This window comes from Aythya ferina (assembly GCF_964211825.1).
Source record: "Aythya ferina genome assembly, contig: HAP1_SCAFFOLD_109, whole genome shotgun sequence".
NCBI classification, from domain to species: domain Eukaryota; kingdom Metazoa; phylum Chordata; class Aves; order Anseriformes; family Anatidae; genus Aythya; species Aythya ferina.
Window position 1 is genome coordinate 185629 of NW_028181410.1, and position 17043 is coordinate 202671.

Below are 17043 nucleotides of genomic sequence, written 5' to 3' on the forward strand. Positions count from 1 at the left end.
TTCGTTTGGTTCATGTTGGTCATCCTGGTGAAAAAGTGTAAATTGTGGGTTTTGGAGAACATCAGGTAGGTTTAGGGGGACATTTGGTGTGGATCTATGGCTTTTGGGGTTTTCTTTCGTTTTTAGGGTTTATCCCGTTCTTGTTTTGGGTGTTTTTGACTTCTTTTGGGGTCTCCGTTGGGTTTCGTTGGATTTTCCATGGTCATCATGTTGGAAAATTGTAAATTGTGGGTTTTGGAGATCATCAGGTAGGTTTAGGGTGGTTTTGGGGTGGATCTATGATTTTGAAGGATTTTCTTCCAATTTTGGGGGTGATCCCTTTCTTTTTTTTTTTTTTTTTTTTTTTTTGTTGACGTGTTTTGTTGTCTCCGTTGGGTTTCGTTGGGTTTTCCATGGTCATCAATGTGGAAAAGTGTAAATTGTGGGTTTTGGAGAACTTCAGGTTGGTTTAGGGGGATTTTTGGTGTGGATCTATGTCTTTTGGGGTTTTCTTTCATTGTTGGGGTTGAACCAGTTCTTTTTTGGGGTGTTTTTGACGTTTTTGGGGTCTCCGTTGGGTTTTGTTGGGTTCTCGTTGGTCGTTAAGCTAAATGGGAGTGGATTGTGGGTTTTGAAGAAGATCAGGTGAGTTTAGGGTGATTTGGGAGGGAAATGCATAGTTTTGTTTTTTTTTTCTTCTGATCCAGTTCTTTTTTGGGGTGTTTTTGACGTGTTTTGGGGTTTCCGTTGCGTTTTGTTGAGTTCCTAATGGGTTTTATGGTGGGTGGGAGTGGATTTTGGGATTTGGAGAAGATCAGGTAGGTTTAAGGGTTTTCTTGGGGTTAAATCACGTATTTTCTTCTGATCCGGTTTGCTTTTGGGGTGTTTTTGAGGTGTTTTGGGGTTTCTGTTGCGTTTTGTTGAGTTCCTAATGGGTTTTATGGTGGTTGGGAGTGGACTTTGGGATTTGGAGAAGATCAGGTAGGTTTAGGGTGGTTTTGGGATTGGATCCATGCTTTTTGGGATTTTCTTCCAGTTTTGGGGGTTATCCCGTTCTTTTTTGGGGTGTTTTTGACATGTTTTGATGTCTCTGTTGGGTTTCGTTGGGTTTTCCATGGTCATCATGGTGGAAAAGGGTAAATTTGTGGGTTTTGGAGAACATCAGGTAGGTTTAGGCTGGTTTTGGGATTGGATCTGTGCTTTTTGGGGATTTTCTTCCAGTTTATGGGTGATCCCTTTCTTTTTTGGGGTGTTTTTGACGTGTTTTGGTGTCTCCTTTTGGGTTTTCATTTGGTTCATGTTGGTCATCATGGTGAAAATTGTAAATTTTTGGGGGGGGGGAATTTTCTTCCAGTTTTGGGGGTGATCCCGTTCTTTTTTGGGGTGTTTTTGACATGTTTTGGGGTCTCTGTTGGGTTTTGTTGGGTTCTTGTTTTTCATCCTGTTGGAAAAGTTTAACTTGCGTGTTTTGGAGAACATCAGGTAGGTTTAGTGTCGTTTTGGGGTGGATCTATGTTTTTGGGGGATGTTCTTCCAGTTTTGGGGGTGATTCCGTTCTTGTTTGGGGTGTTTTTGACTTGTTTTGGGGTCTCCGTTGGGTTTTAGTTGGATTCTCGTTGGTCCTTAAGGGAAATGGGAGTGGATTGTGGGTTTTGAAGAAGATCAGGTGAGTTTAGGGTGGTTTTGCGGGGAAATTCATAGTTTTTGGTGTTTTTTCTTCTGATTCAGTTCTTTTTTGGGGTGTTTTTGAGGTGTTTTGGGGTTTCCGTTGGGTTTCGTTGAGTTCCTAATGGGTTTTATGGTGGTTGGGAGTGGACATTTGGATTTGGAGAACATCAGGTACGTTTAGAGTGGTTTTGGGATTGGATCCGTGCTTTTTGGGGTTTTCTTTGGTTTTGGGGGTGATCCTGTTCTTGTTTGGGGTGTTTTTGACGTGTTTTGGGTTCTCCGTTGGGTTTCGTTGGGTTTTCCGTGGTCATCATGGTGGAAAAGTGTAAATTGTGGGTTTTGGAGAACATCAGGTAGGTTTATGAGGACTTTTGGGGCAGATTCATGGTTTTTAGGGTTTTCTTCTGTTTTTTCTAGTGATCCAGTGTGTTTTCGGCGTGTTTTTGACGTGTTTTGTGGTCTCCGTTGGGTTTCGTTGGGTTTTCCGTGGTCATCATGGTGGAAAAGTGTAAATTGTGGGTTTTGGAGAACATCAGGTAGGTTTAGGCTGGTTTTGGGATTGGATCTGTGCTTTTTGGGGATTTTCTTCCAGTTTATGGGTGATCCCTTTCTTTTTTGGGGTGTTTTTGACGTGTTTTGGTGTCTCCTTTTGGGTTTTCGTTTGGTTCATGTTGGTCATCATGGTGAAAATTGTAAATTTTTGGGGGGGGGGAATTTTCTTCCAGTTTTGGGGGTGATCCCGTTCTTTTTTGGGGTGTTTTTGACATGTTTTGGGGTCTCTGTTGGGTTTCGTTGGGTTCTTGTTTTTCATCCTGTTGGAAAAGTTTAACTTGCGTGTTTTGGAGAACATCAGGTAGGTTTAGTGTCGTTTTGGGGTGGATCTATGTTTTTTGGGGATTTTCTTCCAGTTTTGGGGGTGATTCCGTTCTTGTTTGGGGTGTTTTTGACTTGTTTTGGGGTCTCCGTTGGTTTTTGTTGGGTTCTTGTTGTTCATCATGGTGAAAACGGGTAAATTGTGGGTATTGGAGAACATCAGGTAGGTTTAGGGGGACTTTTGGGGTGGATCAACGGCTTTTAGGGTTTTCTTTCGGTTTTGGGGGTGATCCCGCTTTTTTTTGTGGTGTTTTTGACGTGTTTTGGGGTTTCCGTTGCGTTTTGTTGATTTCCTAATGTGTTTTAAGTTTGTTGGGAGTGGACTTTGGGATTTGGAGAACATCAGGTAGGTTTAGTGTGGTTTTGGGGTGGATCTATGTTTTTTGGGGGTTTTCTTTCTTTTTTAGGGGTTATCCTGTTCTTGTTTGGGGTGTTTTTGACTTGTTTTGGGGTCTCCGTTGGGTTTTAGTTGGATTCTCGTTGGTCCTTAAGGGAAATGGGAGTGGATTGTGGGTTTTGAAGAAGATCAGGTGAGTTTAGGGTGGTTTTGCGGGGAAATTCATAGTTTTTGGTGTTTTTTCTTCTGATTCAGTTCTTTTTTGGGGTGTTTTTGAGGTGTTTTGGGGTTTCCGTTGGGTTTCGTTGAGTTCCTAATGGGTTTTATGGTGGTTGGGAGTGGACATTTGGATTTGGAGAACATCAGGTACGTTTAGAGTGGTTTTGGGATTGGATCCGTGCTTTTTGGGGTTTTCTTTGGTTTTGGGGGTGATCCTGTTCTTGTTTGGGGTGTTTTTGACGTGTTTTGGGTTCTCCGTTGGGTTTCGTTGGGTTTTCCGTGGTCATCATGGTGGAAAAGTGTAAATTGTGGGTTTTGGAGAACATCAGGTAGGTTTATGAGGACTTTTGGGGCAGATTCATGGTTTTTAGGGTTTTCTTCTGTTTTTTCTAGTGATCCAGTGTGTTTTCGGCGTGTTTTTGACGTGTTTTGTGGTCTCCGTTGGGTTTCGTTGGGTTTTCCGTGGTCATCATGGTGGAAAAGTGTAAATTGTGGGTTTTGGAGAACATCAGGTAGATTTAGGGTGTTTTGGGGGTGGATCTATGGTTTTGGGGGATTTTGTTCCAGTTTTGGGGTGATCGAATTCATTTTTGGGGTGTTTCTGCCGTGTTTTGGGTTCTTCGTTGGGTTTCGTTGGGTTTTCCATTGTCATCATGGTGGAAAAGTGTAAATTGTGGGTTTTGGAGAACATCAGGTAGGTTTAGGGGGACTTTTGGGGTGGATTCATGATATATGGGGTTTTCTTCTGTTTTTTTTTTTTTTTTTGGGGGGGGGTGATCCAATTCATTTTGGGGGTGTTTTTGACGTGTTTTGGGGTCTCCATTGGGTTTCGTTGCGTTTTCCGTGGTCATCATGGTGGAAAAGGGTAAATTGTTGGTTTTGGAGAACATCAGGTAGGTTTAGGTTGGTTTTGGGATTGGATCTATGGTTTTGGGGGATTTTCTTTTGTTTTTGGGGGTGATCCCGTTCTTTTTTGGGGTGTTTTTGACGTGTTTTGGGGTCTCCGTTGGTATTCCTTGGGTTTTCCGTGGTCATGGTGGTGGAAAATTGTAAATTGTGGGTTTTGGAGAACTTCAGGTAGGTTTAGGGGAATTTTGGGGTGGATTCATGGTATTTGGTCTTTTCTTCTGTTTTTTTTGGGTGATCCTGTTCTTTTTTGGGGTGTTTATGACGTGTTTTGGGGTCTCCGTTGGGTTTTAGTTGGGTTCTTGTTGGTCATCATGGTGAAAAAGTGTAAATTGTGGGTTTTGGAGAACATCAGGTAGGTTTAGGGGGACTTTTGGGGCAGAGTCATGTTTTTTGGTGTTTTCTTCTGTTTCTTGGGGTGGTCCCGTTCTTTTTTGGGAAATTTTTGAGGTGTTTGGGGGTCTCCGTTGGGTTTCGTTTGGTTTTCCATGGTCATCATGTTGGAAAATTGTAAATTGTGGGTTTTGGAGATCATCAGGTAGGTTTAGGGTGGTTTTGGGGTGGATCTATGATTTTGAAGGATTTTCTTCCAATTTTGCGGGTGATCCCTTTCTTTTTTTTTTTTTTTTTTTTTTTTTTTTTTTTTGACGTGTTTTGTGGTCTCCGTTGGGTTTCGTTGGGTTTTCCATGGTCATCAATGTGGAAAAGTGTAAATTGTGGGTTTTGGAGAACTTCAGGTTGGTTTAGGGGGATTTTTGGTGTGGATCTATGTCTTTTGGGGTTTTCTTTCATTGTTGGGGTTGAACCAGTTCTTTTTTGGGGTGTTTTTGACGTTTTTGGGGTCTCCGTTGGGTTTTGTTGGGTTCTCGTTGGTCGTTAAGCTAAATGGGAGTGGATTGTGGGTTTTGAAGAAGATCAGGTGAGTTTAGGGTGATTTGGGAGGGAAATGCATAGTTTTGTTTTTTTTTTCTTCTGATCCAGTTCTTTTTTGGGGTGTTTTTGACGTGTTTTGGGGTTTCCGTTGCGTTTTGTTGAGTTCCTAATGGGTTTTATGGTGGGTGGGAGTGGATTTTGGGATTTGGAGAAGATCAGGTAGGTTTAAGGGTTTTCTTGGGGTTAAATCACGTATTTTCTTCTGATCCGGTTTGCTTTTGGGGTGTTTTTGAGGTGTTTTGGGGTTTCTGTTGCGTTTTGTTGAGTTCCTAATGGGTTTTATGGTGGTTGGGAGTGGACTTTGGGATTTGGAGAAGATCAGGTAGGTTTAGGGTGGTTTTGGGATTGGATCCATGCTTTTTGGGGATTTTCTTCCAGTTTTGGGGGTTATCCCGTTCTTTTTTGGGGTGTTTTTGACATGTTTTGATGTCTCTGTTGGGTTTTGTTGGGTTTTCTGTTGGCATCTTGGTGGAAAAGGGTAAATTGTGGGTTTTGGAGAACTTCAGGTAGGTTTAGGGGGACTTTTGGGGTGGATTCATGGTATTTGGGGTTTTCTTCTGTTTTTTTGGGGAGATCCTGTTCTTTTTTTTTTTTTTTTTTTTTTTTTTTTTTTTTTTTTTTTATTGACATGTTTTTTGTCTCCATTGGGTTTCGTTGGGTTTTCCATGGTCATCATGGTGGAAAAGGGTAAATTTGTGGGTTTTGGAGAACATCAGGTAGGTTTAGGCTGGTTTTGGGATTGGATCTGTGCTTTTTGGGGATTTTCTTCCAGTTTATGGGTGATCCCTTTCTTTTTTGGGGTGTTTTTGACGTGTTTTGGTGTCTCCTTTTGGGTTTTCGTTTGGTTCATGTTGGTCATCATGGTGAAAATTGTAAATTTTTGGGGGGGGGAATTTTCTTCCAGTTTTGGGGGTGATCCCGTTCTTTTTTGGGGTGTTTTTGACATGTTTTGGGGTCTCTGTTGGGTTTTGTTGGGTTCTTGTTTTTCATCCTGTTGGAAAAGTTTAACTTGCGTGTTTTGGAGAACATCAGGTAGGTTTAGTGTCGTTTTGGGGTGGATCTATGTTTTTGGGGGATGTTCTTCCAGTTTTGGGGGTGATTCCGTTCTTGTTTGGGGTGTTTTTGACTTGTTTTGGGGTCTCCGTTGGGTTTTAGTTGGATTCTCGTTGGTCCTTAAGGGAAATGGGAGTGGATTGTGGGTTTTGAAGAAGATCAGGTGAGTTTAGGGTGGTTTTGCGGGGAAATTCATAGTTTTTGGTGTTTTTTCTTCTGATTCAGTTCTTTTTTGGGGTGTTTTTGACGTGTTTTGGGGTTTCCGTTGGGTTTCGTTGAGTTCCTAATGGGTTTTATGGTGGTTGGGAGTGGACATTTGGATTTGGAGAACATCAGGTACGTTTAGAGTGGTTTTGGGATTGGATCCGTGCTTTTTGGGGTTTTCTTTGGTTTTGGGGGTGATCCTGTTCTTGTTTGGGGTGTTTTTGACGTGTTTTGGGTTCTCCGTTGGGTTTCGTTGGGTTTTCCGTGGTCATCATGGTGGAAAAGTGTAAATTGTGGGTTTTGGAGAACATCAGGTAGGTTTATGAGGACTTTTGGGGCAGATTCATGGTTTTTAGGGTTTTCTTCTGTTTTTTCTAGTGATCCAGTGTGTTTTCGGCGTGTTTTTGACGTGTTTTGTGGTCTCCGTTGGGTTTCCTTGGGTTTTCCGTGGTCATGGTGGTGGAAAAGTGTAAATTGTGGGTTTTGGAGAACATCAGGTAGATTTAGGGTGTTTTTGGGGTGGATCTATGGTTTTGGGGGATTTTGTTCCAGTTTTGGGGTGATCGAATTCATTTTTGGGGTGTTTCTGCCATGTTTTGGGTTCTTCGTTGGGTTTCGTTGGGTTTTCCATTGTCATCATGGTGGAAAAGTGTAAATTGTGGGTTTTGGAGAACATCAGGTAGGTTTAGGGGGACTTTTGGGGTGGATTCATGATATATGGGGTTTTCTTCTGTTTTTTTTTTTTTTTGGGGGGGGGTGATCCAATTCATTTTGGGGGTGTTTTTGACGTGTTTTGGGGTCTCCATTGGGTTTCGTTGCGTTTTCCGTGGTCATCATGGTGGAAAAGGGTAAATTGTTGGTTTTGGAGAACATCAGGTAGGTTTAGGTTGGTTTTGGGATTGGATCTATGGTTTTGGGGGATTTTCTTTTGTTTTTGGGGGTGATCCCGTTCTTTTTTGGGGTGTTTTTGACGTGTTTTGGGGTCTCCGTTGGTATTCCTTGGGTTTTCCGTGGTCATGGTGGTGGAAAAGTGTAAATTGTGGGTTTTGGAGAACATCAGGTAGATTTAGGGTGTTTTTGGGGTGGATCTATGGTTTTGGGGGATTTTGTTCCAGTTTTGGGGTGATCGAATTCATTTTTGGGGTGTTTCTGCCATGTTTTGGGTTCTTCGTTGGGTTTCGTTGGGTTTTCCATTGTCATCATGGTGGAAAAGTGTAAATTGTGGGTTTTGGAGAACATCAGGTAGGTTTAGGGGGACTTTTGGGGTGGATTCATGATATATGGGGTTTTCTTCTGTTTTTTTTTTTTTTTGGGGGGGGGTGATCCAATTCATTTTGGGGGTGTTTTTGACGTGTTTTGGGGTCTCCATTGGGTTTCGTTGCGTTTTCCGTGGTCATCATGGTGGAAAAGGGTAAATTGTTGGTTTTGGAGAACATCAGGTAGGTTTAGGTTGGTTTTGGGATTGGATCTATGGTTTTGGGGGATTTTCTTTTGTTTTTGGGGGTGATCCCGTTCTTTTTTGGGGTGTTTTTGACGTGTTTTGGGGTCTCCGTTGGTATTCCTTGGGTTTTCCGTGGTCATGGTGGTGGAAAATTGTAAATTGTGGGTTTTGGAGAACTTCAGGTAGGTTTAGGGGAATTTTGGGGTGGATTCATGGTATTTGGTCTTTTCTTCTGTTTTTTTTGGGTGATCCTGTTCTTTTTTGGGGTGTTTATGACGTGTTTTGGGGTCTCCGTTGGGTTTTAGTTGGGTTCTTGTTGGTCATCATGGTGAAAAAGTGTAAATTGTGGGTTTTGGAGAACATCAGGTAGGTTTAGGGGGACTTTTGGGGCAGAGTCATGTTTTTTGGTGTTTTCTTCTGTTTCTTGGGGTGGTCCCGTTCTTTTTTGGGAAATTTTTGAGGTGTTTGGGGGTCTCCGTTGGGTTTCGGTTGGTTTTCCATGGTCATCATGTTGGAAAATTGTAAATTGTGGGTTTTGGAGATCATCAGGTAGGTTTAGGGTGGTTTTGGGGTGGATCTATGATTTTGAAGGATTTTCTTCCAATTTTGCGGGTGATCCCTTTCTTTTTTTTTTTTTTTTTTTTTTTTTTTTTTTTTTTTTTTTGACGTGTTTTGTGGTCTCCGTTGGGTTTCGTTGGGTTTTCCATGGTCATCAATGTGGAAAAGTGTAAATTGTGGGTTTTGGAGAACTTCAGGTTGGTTTAGGGGGATTTTTGGTGTGGATCTATGTCTTTTGGGGTTTTCTTTCATTGTTGGGGTTGAACCAGTTCTTTTTTGGGGTGTTTTTGACGTTTTTGGGGTCTCCGTTGGGTTTTGTTGGGTTCTCGTTGGTCGTTAAGCTAAATGGGAGTGGATTGTGGGTTTTGAAGAAGATCAGGTGAGTTTAGGGTGATTTGGGAGGGAAATGCATAGTTTTGTTTTTTTTTTTCTTCTGATCCAGTTCTTTTTTGGGGTGTTTTTGACGTGTTTTGGGGTTTCCGTTGCGTTTTGTTGAGTTCCTAATGGGTTTTATGGTGGGTGGGAGTGGATTTTGGGATTTGGAGAAGATCAGGTAGGTTTAAGGGTTTTCTTGGGGTTAAATCACGTATTTTCTTCTGATCCGGTTTGCTTTTGGGGTGTTTTTGAGGTGTTTTGGGGTTTCTGTTGCGTTTTGTTGAGTTCCTAATGGGTTTTATGGTGGTTGGGAGTGGACTTTGGGATTTGGAGAAGATCAGGTAGGTTTAGGGTGGTTTTGGGATTGGATCCATGCTTTTTGGGGATTTTCTTCCAGTTTTGGGGGTTATCCCGTTCTTTTTTGGGGTGTTTTTGACATGTTTTGGGGTCTCTGTTGGGTTTTGTTGGGTTCTTGTGTTTCATCCTGTTGGAAAAGTTTAACTTGCGTGTTTTGGAGAACATCAGGTAGGTTTAGTGTCGTTTTGGGGTGGATCTATGTTTTTTGGGGATTTTCTTCCAGTTTTGGGGGTGATTCCGTTCTTGTTTGGGGTGTTTTTGACTTGTTTTGGGGTCTCCGTTGGGTTTTAGTTGGATTCTCGTTGGTCCTTAAGGGAAATGGGAGTGGATTGTGGGTTTTGAAGAAGATCAGGTGAGTTTAGGGTGGTTTTGCGGGGAAATTCATAGTTTTTGGTGTTTTTTCTTCTGATTCAGTTCTTTTTTGGGGTGTTTTTGAGGTGTTTTGGGGTCTCCGTTGGTTTTTGTTGGGTTCTTGTTGTTCATCATGGTGAAAACGGGTAAATTGTGGGTATTGGAGAACATCAGGTAGGTTTAGGGGGACTTTTGGGGTGGATCAACGGCTTTTAGGGTTTTCTTTCGGTTTTGGGGGTGATCCCGCTTTTTTTTTGTGGTGTTTTTGACGTGTTTTGGGGTTTCCGTTGCGTTTTGTTGATTTCCTAATGTGTTTTAAGTTTGTTGGGAGTGGACTTTGGGATTTGGAGAACATCAGGTAGGTTTAGTGTGGTTTTGGGGTGGATCTATGTTTTTTTGGGGTTTTCTTTCTTTTTTAGGGGTTATCCTGTTCTTGTTTGGGGTGTTTTTGACTTGTTTTGGGGTCTCCGTTGGGTTTTAGTTGGATTCTCGTTGGTCCTTAAGGGAAATGGGAGTGGATTGTGGGTTTTGAAGAAGATCAGGTGAGTTTAGGGTGGTTTTGCGGGGAAATTCATAGTTTTTGGTGTTTTTTCTTCTGATTCAGTTCTTTTTTGGGGTGTTTTTGAGGTGTTTTGGGGTTTCCGTTGGGTTTCGTTGAGTTCCTAATGGGTTTTATGGTGGTTGGGAGTGGACATTTGGATTTGGAGAACATCAGGTACGTTTAGAGTGGTTTTGGGATTGGATCCGTGCTTTTTGGGGTTTTCTTTGGTTTTGGGGGTGATCCTGTTCTTGTTTGGGGTGTTTTTGATGTGTTTTGGGTTCTCCGTTGGGTTTCGTTGGGTTTTCCGTGGTCATCATGGTGGAAAAGTGTAAATTGTGGGTTTTGGAGAACATCAGGTAGGTTTATGAGGACTTTTGGGGCAGATTCATGGTTTTTAGGGTTTTCTTCTGTTTTTTCTAGTGATCCAGTTGGTTTTCGGCGTGTTTTTGACGTTTTTGTGGTCTCCGTTGGGTTTCGTTGGGTTTTCCGTGGTCATCATGGTGGAAAAGTGTAAATTGTGGGTTTTGGAGAACATCAGGTAGATTTAGGGTGTTTTGGGGGTGGATCTATGGTTTTGGGGGATTTTGTTCCAGTTTTGGGGTGATCGAATTCATTTTTGGGGTGTTTCTGCCGTGTTTTGGGTTCTTCGTTGGGTTTCGTTGGGTTTTCCATTGTCATCATGGTGGAAAAGTGTAAATTGTGGGTTTTGGAGAACATCAGGTAGGTTTAGGGGGACTTTTGGGGTGGATTCATGATATATGGGGTTTTCTTCTGTTTTTTTTTTTTTTTTGGGGGGGGGTGATCCAATTCATTTTGGGGGTGTTTTTGACGTGTTTTGTGGTCTCCGTTGGGTTTCGTTGGGTTTTCCATGGTCATCAATGTGGAAAAGTGTAAATTGTGGGTTTTGGAGAACTTCAGGTTGGTTTAGGGGGATTTTTGGTGTGGATCTATGTCTTTTGGGGTTTTCTTTCATTGTTGGGGTTGAACCAGTTCTTTTTTGGGGTGTTTTTGACGTTTTTGGGGTCTCCGTTGGGTTTTGTTGGGTTCTCGTTGGTCGTTAAGCTAAATGGGAGTGGATTGTGGGTTTTGAAGAAGATCAGGTGAGTTTAGGGTGATTTGGGAGGGAAATGCATAGTTTTGTTTTTTTTTTTCTTCTGATCCAGTTCTTTTTTGGGGTGTTTTTGACGTGTTTTGGGGTTTCCGTTGCGTTTTGTTGAGTTCCTAATGGGTTTTATGGTGGGTGGGAGTGGATTTTGGGATTTGGAGAAGATCAGGTAGGTTTAAGGGTTTTCTTGGGGTTAAATCACGTATTTTCTTCTGATCCGGTTTGCTTTTGGGGTGTTTTTGAGGTGTTTTGGGGTTTCTGTTGCGTTTTGTTGAGTTCCTAATGGGTTTTATGGTGGTTGGGAGTGGACTTTGGGATTTGGAGAAGATCAGGTAGGTTTAGGGTGGTTTTGGGATTGGATCCATGCTTTTTGGGGATTTTCTTCCAGTTTTGGGGGTGATCCCGTTCTTTTTTGGGGTGTTTTTGACATGTTTTGGGGTCTCTGTTGGGTTTTGTTGGGTTCTTGTGTTTCATCCTGTTGGAAAAGTTTAACTTGCGTGTTTTGGAGAACATCAGGTAGGTTTAGTGTCGTTTTGGGGTGGATCTATGTTTTTTGGGGATTTTCTTCCAGTTTTGGGGGTGATTTCGTTCTTGTTTGGGGTGTTTTTGACTTGTTTTGGGGTCTCCGTTGGGTTTTAGTTGGATTCTCGTTGGTCCTTAAGGGAAATGGGAGTGGATTGTGGGTTTTGAAGAAGATCAGGTGAGTTTAGGGTGGTTTTGCGGGGAAATTCATAGTTTTTGGTGTTTTTTCTTCTGATTCAGTTCTTTTTTGGGGTGTTTTTGACGTGTTTTGGGGTCTCCGTTGGTTTTTGTTGGGTTCTTGTTGTTCATCATGGTGAAAACGGGTAAATTGTGGGTATTGGAGAACATCAGGTAGGTTTAGGGGGACTTTTGGGGTGGATCAACGGCTTTTAGGGTTTTCTTTCGGTTTTGGGGGTGATCCCGCTTTTTTTTTGTGGTGTTTTTGACGTGTTTTGGGGTTTCCGTTGCGTTTTGTTGATTTCCTAATGTGTTTTAAGTTTGTTGGGAGTGGACTTTGGGATTTGGAGAACATCAGGTAGGTTTAGTGTGGTTTTGGGGTGGATCTATGTTTTTTTGGGGTTTTCTTTCTTTTTTAGGGGTTATCCTGTTCTTGTTTGGGGTGTTTTTGACTTGTTTTGGGGTCTCCGTTGGGTTTTAGTTGGATTCTCGTTGGTCCTTAAGGGAAATGGGAGTGGATTGTGGGTTTTGAAGAAGATCAGGTGAGTTTAGGGTGGTTTTGCGGGGAAATTCATAGTTTTTGGTGTTTTTTTCTTCTGATTCAGTTCTTTTTTGGGGTGTTTTTGACGTATTTTGGGGTTTCCGTTGGGTTCCTTGGGTTTTCCGTGGTCATCATGGTGGAAAAGGGTAAATTGTTGGTTTTGGAGAACATCAGGTAGGTTTAGGTTGGTTTTGGATCTATGGTTTTGGGGGATTTTCTTTTGTTTTTGGGGGTGATCCCGTTCTTTTTTGGGGTGTTTTTGACGTGTTTTGGGGTCTCCGTTGGGTTTTAGTTGGGTTCTTGTTGGTCATCATGGTGAAAAAGTGTAAATTGTGGCTTTTGGAGAACATCAGGTAGGTTTAGGGGGACTTTTGGGGCAGAGTCATGTTTTTTGGTGTTTTCTTCTGTTTCTTGGGGTGGTCCCGTTCTTTTTTGGGAAATTTTTGAGGTGTTTGGGGGTCTCCGTTGGGTTTTGTTGTGTACTCGTTGGTCATCGTGGTGGAAAATGGTAAATTGTGGGTTTTGGAGAACATCAGGTAGGTTTAGGGTGGTTTTGGGATTGGATCCGTGCTTTTTGGGGATTTTCTTCCAGTTTATGGGTGATCCCTTTATTTTTGGGGTGTTCTTGACGTGTTTTGGTGTCTCGTTTTGGGTTTTCGTTTGGTTCATGTTGGTCATCCTGGTGAAAAAGTGTAAATTGTGGGTTTTGGAGAACATCAGGTAGGTTTAGGGGGACATTTGGTGTGGATCTATGGCTTTTGGGGTTTTCTTTCGTTTTTAGGGTTTATCCCGTTCTTGTTTTGGGTGTTTTTGACTTCTTTTGGGGTCTCCGTTGGGTTTCGTTGGATTTTCCATGGTCATCATGTTGGAAAATTGTAAATTGTGGGTTTTGGAGATCATCAGGTAGGTTTAGGGTGGTTTTGGGGTGGATCTATGATTTTGAAGGATTTTCTTCCAATTTTGGGGGTGATCCCTTTCTTTTTTTTTTTTTTTTTTTTTTTTTGTTGACGTGTTTTGTTGTCTCCGTTGGGTTTCGTTGGGTTTTCCATGGTCATCAATGTGGAAAAGTGTAAATTGTGGGTTTTGGAGAACTTCAGGTTGGTTTAGGGGGATTTTTGGTGTGGATCTATGTCTTTTGGGGTTTTCTTTCATTGTTGGGGTTGAACCAGTTCTTTTTTGGGGTGTTTTTGACGTTTTTGGGGTCTCCGTTGGGTTTTGTTGGGTTCTCGTTGGTCGTTAAGCTAAATGGGAGTGGATTGTGGGTTTTGAAGAAGATCAGGTGAGTTTAGGGTGATTTGGGAGGGAAATGCATAGTTTTGTTTTTTTTTTCTTCTGATCCAGTTCTTTTTTGGGGTGTTTTTGACGTGTTTTGGGGTTTCCGTTGCGTTTTGTTGAGTTCCTAATGGGTTTTATGGTGGGTGGGAGTGGATTTTGGGATTTGGAGAAGATCAGGTAGGTTTAAGGGTTTTCTTGGGGTTAAATCACGTATTTTCTTCTGATCCGGTTTGCTTTTGGGGTGTTTTTGAGGTGTTTTGGGGTTTCTGTTGCGTTTTGTTGAGTTCCTAATGGGTTTTATGGTGGTTGGGAGTGGACTTTGGGATTTGGAGAAGATCAGGTAGGTTTAGGGTGGTTTTGGGATTGGATCCATGCTTTTTGGGATTTTCTTCCAGTTTTGGGGGTTATCCCGTTCTTTTTTGGGGTGTTTTTGACATGTTTTGATGTCTCTGTTGGGTTTTGTTGGGTTTTCTGTTGGCATCTTGGTGGAAAAGGGTAAATTGTGGGTTTTGGAGAACTTCAGGTAGGTTTAGGGGGACTTTTGGGGTGGATTCATGGTATTTGGGGTTTTCTTCTGTTTTTTTGGGGAGATCCTGTTCTTTTTTTTTTTTTTTTTTTTTTTTTTTTTTTTTTTATTGACATGTTTTTTGTCTCCATTGGGTTTCGTTGGGTTTTCCATGGTCATCATGGTGGAAAAGGGTAAATTTGTGGGTTTTGGAGAACATCAGGTAGGTTTAGGCTGGTTTTGGGATTGGATCTGTGCTTTTTGGGGATTTTCTTCCAGTTTATGGGTGATCCCTTTCTTTTTTGGGGTGTTTTTGACGTGTTTTGGTGTCTCCTTTTGGGTTTTCGTTTGGTTCATGTTGGTCATCATGGTGAAAATTGTAAATTTTTGGGGGGGGGGGAATTTTCTTCCAGTTTTGGGGGTGATCCCGTTCTTTTTTGGGGTGTTTTTGACATGTTTTGGGGTCTCTGTTGGGTTTTGTTGGGTTCTTGTGTTTCATCCTGTTGGAAAAGTTTAACTTGCGTGTTTTGGAGAACATCAGGTAGGTTTAGTGTCGTTTTGGGGTGGATCTATGTTTTTGGGGGATGTTCTTCCAGTTTTGGGGGTGATTCCGTTCTTGTTTGGGGTGTTTTTGACTTGTTTTGGGGTCTCCGTTGGGTTTTAGTTGGATTCTCGTTGGTCCTTAAGGGAAATGGGAGTGGATTGTGGGTTTTGAAGAAGATCAGGTGAGTTTAGGGTGGTTTTGCGGGGAAATTCATAGTTTTTGGTGTTTTTTCTTCTGATTCAGTTCTTTTTTGGGGTGTTTTTGAGGTGTTTTGGGGTTTCCGTTGGGTTTCGTTGAGTTCCTAATGGGTTTTATGGTGGTTGGGAGTGGACATTTGGATTTGGAGAACATCAGGTACGTTTAGAGTGGTTTTGGGATTGGATCCGTGCTTTTTGGGGTTTTCTTTGGTTTTGGGGGTGATCCTGTTCTTGTTTGGGGTGTTTTTGACGTGTTTTGGGTTCTCCGTTGGGTTTCGTTGGGTTTTCCGTGGTCATCATGGTGGAAAAGTGTAAATTGTGGGTTTTGGAGAACATCAGGTAGGTTTATGAGGACTTTTGGGGCAGATTCATGGTTTTTAGGGTTTTCTTCTGTTTTTTCTAGTGATCCAGTGTGTTTTCGGCGTGTTTTTGACGTGTTTTGTGGTCTCCGTTGGGTTTCGTTGGGTTTTCCGTGGTCATCATGGTGGAAAAGTGTAAATTGTGGGTTTTGGAGAACATCAGGTAGGTTTAGGCTGGTTTTGGGATTGGATCTGTGCTTTTTGGGGATTTTCTTCCAGTTTATGGGTGATCCCTTTCTTTTTTGGGGTGTTTTTGACGTGTTTTGGTGTCTCCTTTTGGGTTTTCGTTTGGTTCATGTTGGTCATCATGGTGAAAATTGTAAATTTTTGGGGGGGGGGAATTTTCTTCCAGTTTTGGGGGTGATCCCGTTCTTTTTTGGGGTGTTTTTGACATGTTTTGGGGTCTCTGTTGGGTTTCGTTGGGTTCTTGTTTTTCATCCTGTTGGAAAAGTTTAACTTGCGTGTTTTGGAGAACATCAGGTAGGTTTAGTGTCGTTTTGGGGTGGATCTATGTTTTTTGGGGATTTTCTTCCAGTTTTGGGGGTGATTCCGTTCTTGTTTGGGGTGTTTTTGACTTGTTTTGGGGTCTCCGTTGGTTTTTGTTGGGTTCTTGTTGTTCATCATGGTGAAAACGGGTAAATTGTGGGTATTGGAGAACATCAGGTAGGTTTAGGGGGACTTTTGGGGTGGATCAACGGCTTTTAGGGTTTTCTTTCGGTTTTGGGGGTGATCCCGCTTTTTTTTGTGGTGTTTTTGACGTGTTTTGGGGTTTCCGTTGCGTTTTGTTGATTTCCTAATGTGTTTTAAGTTTGTTGGGAGTGGACTTTGGGATTTGGAGAACATCAGGTAGGTTTAGTGTGGTTTTGGGGTGGATCTATGTTTTTTTGGGGTTTTCTTTCTTTTTTAGGGGTTATCCTGTTCTTGTTTGGGGTGTTTTTGACTTGTTTTGGGGTCTCCGTTGGGTTTTAGTTGGATTCTCGTTGGTCCTTAAGGGAAATGGGAGTGGATTGTGGGTTTTGAAGAAGATCAGGTGAGTTTAGGGTGGTTTTGCGGGGAAATTCATAGTTTTTGGTGTTTTTTCTTCTGATTCAGTTCTTTTTTGGGGTGTTTTTGAGGTGTTTTGGGGTTTCCGTTGGGTTTCGTTGAGTTCCTAATGGGTTTTATGGTGGTTGGGAGTGGACATTTGGATTTGGAGAACATCAGGTACGTTTAGAGTGGTTTTGGGATTGGATCCGTGCTTTTTGGGGTTTTCTTTGGTTTTGGGGGTGATCCTGTTCTTGTTTGGGGTGTTTTTGACGTGTTTTGGGTTCTCCGTTGGGTTTCGTTGGGTTTTCCGTGGTCATCATGGTGGAAAAGTGTAAATTGTGGGTTTTGGAGAACATCAGGTAGGTTTATGAGGACTTTTGGGGCAGATTCATGGTTTTTAGGGTTTTCTTCTGTTTTTTCTAGTGATCCAGTGTGTTTTCGGCGTGTTTTTGACGTGTTTTGTGGTCTCCGTTGGGTTTCGTTGGGTTTTCCGTGGTCATCATGGTGGAAAAGTGTAAATTGTGGGTTTTGGAGAACATCAGGTAGATTTAGGGTGTTTTGGGGGTGGATCTATGGTTTTGGGGGATTTTGTTCCAGTTTTGGGGTGATCGAATTCATTTTTGGGGTGTTTCTGCCGTGTTTTGGGTTCTTCGTTGGGTTTCGTTGGGTTTTCCATTGTCATCATGGTGGAAAAGTGTAAATTGTGGGTTTTGGAGAACATCAGGTAGGTTTAGGGGGACTTTTGGGGTGGATTCATGATATATGGGGTTTTCTTCTGTTTTTTTTTTTTTTTTGGGGGGGGGTGATCCAATTCATTTTGGGGGTGTTTTTGACGTGTTTTGGGGTCTCCATTGGGTTTCGTTGCGTTTTCCGTGGTCATCATGGTGGAAAAGGGTAAATTGTTGGTTTTGGAGAACATCAGGTAGGTTTAGGTTGGTTTTGGGATTGGATCTATGGTTTTGGGGGATTTTCTTCCAGTTTTGGGGGTGATCCCGTT